This window comes from Drosophila kikkawai, chromosome 3R (genome assembly GCF_030179895.1).
Source record: "Drosophila kikkawai strain 14028-0561.14 chromosome 3R, DkikHiC1v2, whole genome shotgun sequence".
Taxonomy (NCBI): Eukaryota; Metazoa; Arthropoda; class Insecta; order Diptera; family Drosophilidae; genus Drosophila; species Drosophila kikkawai.
In genome coordinates, this window is record NC_091731.1 from 30,700,440 (window position 1) to 30,711,361 (window position 10,922).

The window sequence follows — 10,922 nt, forward strand, 5'->3', positions numbered from 1 at the left end:
TTATTCAGTTATTCTGGGCTGTGAGTACTAATAGTTCGATAACAATGATTTATAGCTTGATTGTAAAGCTTTTTTATTTATATAGTTTTGCGAGTGCCTAGGTACTTGGTAAGTAATCAAATCAATAAATGCGACAAGAGTACACTTATAAAAAATGTTTACCTAAAATCGACTTAAAAAGGCAAAGGATTTTCTGGATTTAAGAATAAATTGATTTACTTTTAGGGTAGGAAGTATGTAGAAAAACAACAGTAAAACATTCACATGTGCTTGCACTTGATGCCATGGATGTTAGAACCAGTTGGGAATTATAAACTTACACAAGTACGACTTTTCTATGGTTCTTTCTTAATTCTAAACCGATTTTCTTAGTTCTAGAGCAATTTTTCGGAAATATAAGAAAATATCTTCATGAGTGTAATATTTGAATTGCATAATTTCTGGAAATTTAAGTTTACCTATTTTTCCATAAAAAAAATAAACTACAGATATCTAAAATTAAAAATTCTCTTTAAAATAGCTAAGAGAGAGCGGTGTTATCAGACAAAGAGCTCCGACTGCCACAATGTAGGTTATGATCTTGTTTCAGATTGCCTTAGCGCCCATTTTCTTGGCATTCCAATGGGGCTCTCGGCGTAGTAGCTCACGGAATGGAAATCAATTAGTTTTAATAAAATCTATAAATGCCTTTATGACTAAATTTAGCACACAGTTGGAATGGAAACGATTTAAATTAGCGGACTGGCGGCGGAGAGTTATCAATATATGCCCCAATAATAATGGGGCGATAGTATAAGGTGTTTTTTTTTTGGGTAATCAAAATGCCATTTAAATACACTGAAAAACGTGATCAATTCTCTCAGTTTCTCTCTCATTCACTGAGAGATTCTGTTTGTGAGTCTTTAATAATATAAAAGGTATATTGACTTTGTCTGGAATGGAACAAAACCCAGCTGATAAGTCAACGAAGCCTGACGGGCATCGCTCGAACTCTCTTGATAGCACAAGGCAATGTCTGGTGCAATTTTTAACCGAAAAATGGGTATATAAAAATATATAGAGCGTCCTTATCAATGAGCTTTTGATTGCATTAACATTTAGGTGAGAATTTACAGCAGTTTCAGTCTGCAGAAATGCGATTATTCTATTAAAAAACGGTATCTTTATGCCAGAATGATTGATAAGTATTATTTCTAAAAATTTTAAGTATTATTTATTACCTCTAGATAGAAATTATAGTATGTTGAAATGTTTAATACTTATTTCTGTGTATTTTTAACGTAATTTTAGATTTTTTAAGAAGAGTTTTGGGGCTTAAATCTAGCAAAAATATTGTCTTACATACTAAAATAAACAGTAAATGTTGCTAAAATATATACATAAATTCCCAGCTAATATTTCTTTAAAAAGTTTTAAAAAACCTTTATAAAATCTCCATAACACAATTCACATGTAGCAATGTTTCAAAATTTGTGCTCCAAAAAATAACCAAAATTAAAAGAGAAACCCAAAGCTTTTGGATTCAAAAATAAGAGAATCACTCTCATCTCTCTTAATCTTTAAAAATTGTAAACAAATTGAAAAGTGTGCGTAGAGCGCGTAACTCAATTAAAAATCAACTCACACACACTGTGACAAAGTCCAAACGAGAAGTATCTGTGTGAGTGTGTGGATCGTTGCAGAGGTATTTTTTTTATTAAGCTTTTTTTTATAACAGAGAAAAGAGAGAGGGGAATAAATAGGAGAAAGAGACACACCAAACGACAGCGACAGCGACAGCTCGAACGACATCGAAGAATTTACCTTGAGAACACGGAAGTTCATTCATTTGCTACCTAAAACACACTTTTCTACCTGAGAGCATACCGATCATCGCCTCATTATTTCGTCGTTCTCTGACTTAAAAAAAATGTATAAAAACTTTGGATCTCCTCATATTTTTGAGTGTGTGTGCCTGTGTGTTTTTGTGCTTGTATTTAAATGCAAAATTATTTAGATAAGGTCGCGCACGTCGGCGTTGTCATTACATAATATCTTCCTAGCGAAAGGTTTATGGCCGCAAATAATGGCAAATGCGAATGAGTCGCAACTCAAGTGCCCCCAGGAAAAAAAAATTAAAATAAAAAAAACCCCGGACCGAAACATTCCAACCTGACCTAAGCCACTAACAACAACAAAATCAAAGCGAAAAATAATGAGGCTGCCGAAAATATAAAAAAAAAAGACCCAGGAATACCCTATCGTAGAGCTTAGACTGATCGAATAAGATATTCCCTGTGGTTTTGGGGTTTTTTCCAGTGAAATTCCAAGCTTCTTTTTGGGTCACAACTGCGAGTTACAAGATTATCTTTACTTTCTTTCTGTTCAGTTTGGATTTTACTTTTGGCTTTGGGTCTTTTTTTATATTTAAAGATTTATGTAAACTTTGTGTAATACATTTAAAAAAATATATATTAAAAAACCATAAGAACAGAGAGTTTTGAATACATTTAGTCTTTTTTAATATTTTTCATCCCATAGGTTATTGGTATTTAACACAAGCTTGTTTTTTAATAAACGTATCACACAATTCTGGTTTAATTTTTGAGATATATTATCTACCATATTTAACCATAATGTTTATAAATATACTTCTCGAAATTCGTTGTTTTTTTTATTTAAAAACAAACATTGAAACACCCTCTCCTAATTACTGGGTACCAAAACAGTCCAGAGTTCGTCTGCCTCTAAAAATAGTGTAAAAATTCTAATTGCCGCCTCTCAATTGCCGGCTGCCAACTATTTTGAGTAAAATTAACATGAGCATTTGCTATTTTGCATTTTGCACTTAAATATATAATCTATTTCTTTACTTTCAACCGAAACAGAGAGAGACAGAGTGAAAGAGGGAGGGCCAGAAATTGCGTCGCGCAGTCGGGACAGTCAGACTTTTGAAACATTAAATAATAAATAAACAGTAACATTTGATAATAACATTCAACAAAAACACGTCATTATATGAAAATAGAAGCAAAACAAAAAAAAAAAGGCATAGAAAATGTAAACAATAACAAGACAATTCCTCTCAAAATATGGGTTGGGAATTAATTTGCCCGATTTGCTGCGTCACAGGGTATTTACTATATAAGATCAGATCAGATCGGATCGGATCATTTAAGTGGGGGCTTGAGCTTATTGTTAACGACAGGTTCTTAACAAACATGTATGAATTTATTATTATTTTTTTTTTATTACATTAGATTAGAAGACAACTGGCGACCTGGTGACGCTTATTTGCGTAGGTGTTTTTTTCTCTTTGATCGCGAGAGATCAGACCTAAATGGTGTTAGATTATGTTAATTGGGATAATACCGAGTAACAGAAAATTCCATCATCAAACATTTCTAAACAACGCAAAAAGTTATAACATTGTGAGTGTTATCACCACGAAAATTTATAAAATGATTCAGATCCAGATTCCTATTTGTTTGGCAAAACATATTGTATACTATTAATTCACCTTTAAAGCACCCGGCGTGGGATGATGGAGAAATTGGCATTGAAAAATCACCATCCCCGAAATATTCTCTGTTTTCGAGCATTACACAATTGGGGGCTAGAGGCGTGAGAAGTGGATATCTTTGGAGGTTTGTAGTCGAGAATTCCGAGTATTTCAATGTCACGAACAGAACTGAGTTCCATTAGGTGGAAATCTTCAGGTGGTGGTCACCACCCTCAGAGGGGGCGTGACTACTAAATGGGGCAGCCAGCATGATGAGCATGATGAGAAATTTCTAAAACTAGACGTGGGAGACCTCAGAAAGCATCTGAAAACATATAGAGAGAGAGATGTGGGAACGAAAAGCGAGTGCAAAAAACAAAGAAAAGCAAAAACAGATCTTAAATAATAATAAAAAGCAAAACAAGCAAGAGTCCAAAGCAAAGCAAACTAAATAAAGACGGCAATAAAAAATATATAATAAAAAATTAAAAACAGAATCAGTACAAAGAAAGCAAGGAACGAGCGATGAAAACGAAACGAAGAAAGATCAACAGAGCGAACAAAACAAAAATAAACCCCACTCTCGTTACGTAATTTTCCTTTCAATAGTTCGCCCGCCCGACTTTTCTCATGAGTTTCGTTCTGTTTCGTTTCGGTTTCCAATACGTATGCGTATTATTTTCCCTCCCCACTCGGGGGCTATCAGTTCGTCTTAGGAGGGTACCCGGTACTCCAAGTACCAAGCACCAAGTACTCCCTACTCGGTACCGAAACTAATCCTAGCTGAGGCCACCTTCTCATGGAGCAGCTGTTCCAGTGGAGAGTCGGCCTCGAAGATTAAGTGATAAGCCAAGAGGTAGCTACTAGCTCCAGGGGCGGGGCTAAGAAAATATATAAACTCAACAGGGGAGAGATCACATTAAAAGGCAATTAAAATGAGACTATTACTTGTAATTAATGAAGATTACATTTAAATTATTCACTTTTCTTAGACTTAACTTCCGGTTAGCAGATTAGAGTTGATACATTAAAATTAATATTTGAGCAAATGATTAAATTGTTAAATGGTTCAAATCAATCTCCTTTTGCCTACGACCCTGTCGATTTCTTAGCTTATCAGTGTTAAAGCGACCCAGGAGATCGCTGCAAAAGCCGGGGCCACAAAAGTATCTGCCAGATGCTTTTTTGGATCCGGCGCAAAACCATGTGATTTTTTTTATGCATGAGACTGTTACTCTCTGCCCCTGAATCTCAGGTATTGTACCCCTTCTCTGCTCCCGGCCACGCCGCACACATGACCGACCGGGTTCAGCAATGTGGAAGTAAAAGAGATCCACTACCCGCCACAACCCGTCAAACAGGATTATATATGTAGTAAAAGGCGGAGCAGACTGGAAGCAAAGCAAAGTAAGTCAGTGCTGAGAGAAGGCCTGCCCGAAATTAAAAAAAAAAAGTTAAAAAAAATGGAAAATGAGGAAAAAGAAACCCAAAACAGTGAAAATAAAAAGCAAGACTGACAGCTGGACGTCGGTGAGTTTAAGAGTCGAGTCGAGTCCGGGAGATACAGCAACTGGTATGGTCTGCACCGATCTGGTCCGGTCTGCCCTGCCTAATGAGCTGGAGATGGAGGTGGATTCACAGATGGAGATGGAGGGATGTAGACGAAGACAACGACGACATCAATCCCGATTCCGAGCCCTTGTTCGGTTTTGCTTTCAGGCCCAAGCTCAAGTACCTCGCGACCCATTATGACGATAATGATAATCATCATTATGCTGACGGTGACGAGGCCACATCGAACCCACTTGTCGGGTATTCATATTGGGGATCCGTTCCGAGAGTGTGTGTGTGTGTGCGAGTGTGCTTTGTCACCCTCCATAAAACCGAACCGAACGACCTTTGGTTTGAAAGTGAATTATACCACCGAACAATATAAACTCAGTCATGGCTTAACCTGCTGATAACAAACTTCTATATTTAGCTCAATAAGGGCCCTTTTTTTAGACTCTAATTAAGTTTTGGGGGTTCGCGTTGAGCTGGGAAAGGGAAATCAACCTAATTATTAACTCTATAATTTAATTAATTAGAAATATTAACAAGAAAATACTAAAGGGGTTTTTGCTTGTAGGTTAATAATTCTCTTGTTAACTTCCAGTTAAGTTCGTGTTAAGTTTAGGTTTTGGCTTTCATATTGAGTTAGGAAAAAGATTATACAAATTATGAACACTGTTTTATAACATGTAATTAAGAAGTAATATTAAAAAAAAATCCTTAAGGATTAATCTGCTGGTTAATATTTCTCATGTTAAGGTTCAGTTAAGTTCATGTTACATTGGCAAGGTTAATCTACATTTAAACTATTTTCAAACTGTTAAACAATTAACTTTAAATGATTTTGTAGCGTTTTGTTATTATTTCGTAAACTATAATCAAAACTAGATGTCAATGTCCTAACATTTGGTTTATTACCTGCTCTTTTTAATAGCAATCAATAATTATAAACAAATATAATAAACAATTTATATTATGCAGACTTTAAATAACTAGGCTAATATGATCTTTATTAATATAATTGCTTAGTTTTTAAAAAACAATGTAGGTTTTATATTAAATCCATTTACATATATCATAAAATCAAGTCAAAATCCTCTTGATGAAGAAAATTTAATTAGAATTCTCTTCGCTTTGATGAGAATTTCCAGCAATGTCACTCAACCGGTGAACTCTCTGTAATTCCCTTTTAATTCCCACTGGACACTAGGCGCTATCCTCCAGTTTTCCCTGCCAAGTCCCTGCTCTTGTGTGTATTGTTATCAACAAGCCGCCAAGAGATAAAGCGGAGATAAAGCCGTGTAGCGAAAGCAATGCTTATATAGTGTATTTTTGTATGCATTCCCGCCACAGAAAAAGAAAAACTGTTGTCATGTGGCTGTCTCTGTCTCCGTTTCTTGCTCACACTTATTCACTTGCTGGCCATGTTATCTATGTGTCTCTTTCCCGGTCAGCTTATCGCAAGACCCCGCAGTCCCCAACTCAGGCCCAACCCTACTACCAACACCCACATTCATGACCGCCTTAACCCCTTGACAATGCCAAACATAAACCTTGGACAACAAATCTTTTTTTGCGACACTTTCAATCTGCGCTCTTCTTTACAACATTCTTTTGTGGGGTTTTTTTGCAGTATATTTTAATGGTGGGTTAAAAAATAAGGTTTTTAGGATATATAATAATAATATTAATAGATATTCATCGAAATAAAATCAAAATTGGAAGAAAAAAAGAAAGACAAAGGGATATATACATAGATACCTGTATTAAAAGAATCTAAAGTGTAAAATATCATTGAAATAAAGTTTCTTTTAATAGTATTCTGATTTTATTTAAACTATATGCAAACAGAGTTCATTGAATATTTAATTTCTCCAACTAAACAAAGTATAAATCTCTTAAGCAACATTTATGCATTCATATTAAGTACCTTTTATGACATTAATAGTGGGTGTAAATAAACATTTAGGTTTTTGTTTTCTAAGCCAAGTGTAAAGCTGATTTGCATGATTTACTCATTAGTTTTCATTAGAAAATCCACAAGGGGAGAATGCCAACTGTCCAGTGAATTGCATTCTGGTTTTTTCTACGCTGTATAATATTTAATAATTTATTAAGTCAATTATCGCGGAAGCTTATTCAAATAAAAGCTTATTGAAAGTGCAGTTATCTATCTCTATTTTACACATTGCGAAAAGCGGTGGCACGTGCACCGGCGAGAGGAACACGCGCTACTTGAGAATAGAAGAGAGAGCAGCGCCGCAGTGTTCAATATATAGTTCAGTTTCAGAGTAAATCAAAATCGAAATCGAAATCGAAATCAGCTAAGGAATGCAGCAGAAATGCAAATGCAGAGCGCAAAAAAAAAAAGCAATGTCTATATAGAGAATTCATTAAAATAATTTAAAGAGAACGGGGCAAAAGGAAAAGTCAACCAAGAACGTAACCCTCAGCCATCCATCCAACGACAATTGACAGCTCAGCTGAGCCCGAGACAGAGACTGAGACTGAGAGGCTTGGGGAAACTTTGACGCATGGAAAACTTTGATGCGATCATCCGACTTAATCATCATCCGCAATCCCATAATCCCTCAATCCTCTATCAATCACTAACGCACTTGATTGGCATTAACTACAATAAACGTTTATGGGGTAAACATAGCTTGATAGGAAATAACAATAACTCTAGTAAAAATCTTTTACTGGCAAATGATTAAAACCTTTTACTGATAGATTCTTCACTAAACCAATTACCAAATAATATACTAATTAACCTAAAATTCCACTTTATAAACTCTTTTCTACTTCCTTTCCTGGTTTCTGCTCTCCAATTACAGCTTTTTCGACAAACTTTTTGCACACTTGGCCTGTTATCACCTGGCGGCACGTTCCACCAAACACTCAAGATATGATAAAAGTCCCAAATTATATATACACACAACACTATATACTCTGGGCCATCAGCTGCTGCTGTACCTTGGCACATTGCGGATAGATAAAACCCTATCTGCGTAGGCCTCTAGTGGCAACCAACCAACCGGAGCTACGAAAAACTAAAACCTAATCTCGTTTCAATGTCAATATTGATGTCGAAAAAATAACGTTGAAATTATTTTAAAATATATAGTGCGAGTATACAAATCGCAAGTAATATAGCAACAAAATCGGCCTTCATGGGTCCAATATAAAAAATAATATTAAATCGAGGAGAAGCAAAAACAGAAAGAAATGAGCAGCGGGCGACACACGCTCCTCCGCGCGGTGCTATCAGTGTGGCGCTGGGTTCCAATTCTATTTTTAGTGCCATTATCAGCAGTGCTCTAATTAAGATCTCCCCCAGGCCCCCCCTCTCTCACTCTGTTTCCCTCTCTTTTGAATAACTAACACCCCAAAACGGACTAATCAAAGCCCCGCACGAACCAGAGAGAGAGAGAGATCATCTATTAGGTGAGCATGGAACGTGACCGGGTTTTGGATTTAGCATTGTTATAGCTTTAGCTTTTGGGTTTTTAGTTCCGTTTGTGCATTTTGATCTTGAAAGTGAATTGATTGTAAATCACTTTGGGACACTAACGGTTTTGGCTTTTATTTTCAAATATTTTTAAAGTAGAGTAGAATTTTGGGTATTTTTAGAGGCTTATTATTCTGGGGAGGTAATTGATCGACACATAATTGATCCTTGATTGTAAGAGTTATGTTTTCTTCTGTTTTAAAAACTTGGAAACTATCTAATCTTAAGAAACAATCACAGTAAATAAATTATGGAACAGTTCCTGATTCGAATAACTTATTATTTATTATTATTATTATTTTTTTTAAATAGTTATTTACCCGCCAAAAGTTGCCGCAGGGGAGTTTGCTCGTTAAGTTGCTTGCTAAATCGCTGCTCCTTGGTGTTGACTGCGATTATATAGTTTTCTGTTGATTTTGTGGATTTGCTGATCTGCGTTTTTAGTTGCTTTTTAAATTGGCACTGTTTTACTTTATTTTTCTTGTTAGTTTGCACTGTTGTTTGTTTTTTATGCGGTAATTTGTGTTGTTGTTTTGAGCAAAACTTGTGCGGTTTTTTCTTTATTTTTTTTTTAAATTTTATTACGGGATTTGCGTATTATTTCTTTTAGATTTTAGATTTCTTCGGGCATAATTTCTTGCTCACACACACAAACACTTTTGGGATTACTGAACAATTTTTTGCGGCGTTTTGCTTAAGCTGCGTATATGTATAAAAAATAATATATATTATAAATGGGTGTAAATTACGACAAGAATAACAATAAAACACAATAAAAAAGCACAACAAAAGAGAGATAGAGAGCGGCGAACACGCGGCCGGAACACCAAAGAGAGCGGCGATGGCGCAATAGTGTGCGTGCGAAGAGAAAGAGAACCAAACACACCGATCACGTCATCAATTCATGCCAATTGGACGCACACACTACACTTAATTGGAATTCGTATGAGAATTCAATGAAAAGACCGAGCGGCGCGAAGCGGGGCGCGACGTCCAAAAGTTGTTTAAAGTTCAAATGGGGAACACAAATTTTAATATAAACACGTTTCCGAAGCTTACTCCAATTCGAATCAAAAAACCGTATTCGTATTCGTATATTCGCTATATGCGAGTGTGTGCGAGTGTATGTGTTATATAGGGCTATGTGTGTGTGTGTATGTGTGTGTATACAACGTGACTGAAACGAAGATCATCCAAGCATCGCTATGTATTTTCTTCGTTATTTCGGTGTGCCTGCTCTTTTCGCCTATTTATTGCTGATATTTTGATACGACGAAACGCGGCCTCTGCTTCTTTTCTACGTTCTATTTTTCTCAGCTTCTTTCACTTGTTTTTGTTTTCCTTTTATTTTATTTTTTTTATTTTTGAGGGCGTTTTAAACAAACTAGAGATTTTCGTGCGATCAACGAAAGTGTTTCAAAACGTAAAAACGCTGGCTGTAAACGTGAAACTGTGAAACGGAATAAATTGAACGACCTCGTGGCTTTCAACCGCAAGCGAAGAGACACGGACTTGCTCGAAACTTTCTAGTTGGATTCGAACTGACAACTGATTCGTCGTTCGTCCGTCGCCTTCGTAAGCGTTCGTTTTGCTTTACGTCGCGTAAGCTTTCGTTTTGCTTTACGTCGTTGCTTCGTTCGGTTTTTGTGGCGCAAAAAGGCGGTCGTGTCGTGTGTGCGAGCGAGAGAGTGCTCTATACAAGGAAAAAAAAAAACAACAACCCTCTCTCTCTCTCTCTTGGCTTCCACACACGCGTTCCACACAGAGCGCGCTCATTTCACGTTACGTTTTTTATTTGTGTTTTTGTGGCGCTCTTGCTCTCACACACACACACATACAGCTGCGGTCAAAATAGTAAAACTTTTATTTTATTTATTTTTTATTTACTGGAACCAGAAATGGAAAAGAAGAATGCGAATTGAAATGACATTAAAACGGAGAATATTGTGAACCTGTTAAATGCCCTTGCTTTTAAGAAATATTTGAAGTTCCTAAACAGGGTATATTTTAAAAGTTGTAGATTTAATTATTTTTAATTAATAAATTTAATTCTGTAGTAGAATTGATTTTATTTTAAATGGAACAAATATTAAAATTTTTAATGGGTTTTTTAATTCTAAGAGGTATTTCTTAATATTTAAGATTCCTATAAAATGTCTGGTAAGCTAAGCTTCTATATATTTTGTCCTATTTTTTTAACATTTTGTTAAATATTAGAAATAAATAAAAAATAAGAGTATTACATTTTTTACTTGTTTTCTTTCCTCTTACTCTTTTGACCGCATCTGGGCCCCGTTCAGTATCAATAAATAAAAGCCATAGTTTACCTATTTTATACATTTGGAATTTAAATTGTTTCTTTTTCGCTGTCGACTCTCG

The 10,922-nt window shown here is 35.6% G+C and overlaps 1 protein-coding gene across 2 annotated transcripts in view; it reads right to left on the reverse strand.

Moving 5' to 3' along the window:
* Positions 1 to 10,108, reverse strand: part of foxo (forkhead box, sub-group O) — a 34,632-nt gene extending 24,524 nt beyond the window's left edge. For both annotated transcript variants that reach the window (XM_017171270.3, XM_017171269.3), the window contains exons 1-2: positions 10,020 to 10,108; positions 8,864 to 9,242 (exon numbers count right to left, since the gene is read on the reverse strand). The gene's annotated coding sequence lies outside the window, so the exon portion shown is untranslated. The remainder of the gene's footprint in view (positions 1 to 8,863; positions 9,243 to 10,019) is intronic.
* Positions 10,109 to 10,922: the final 814 nt, after the last annotated feature.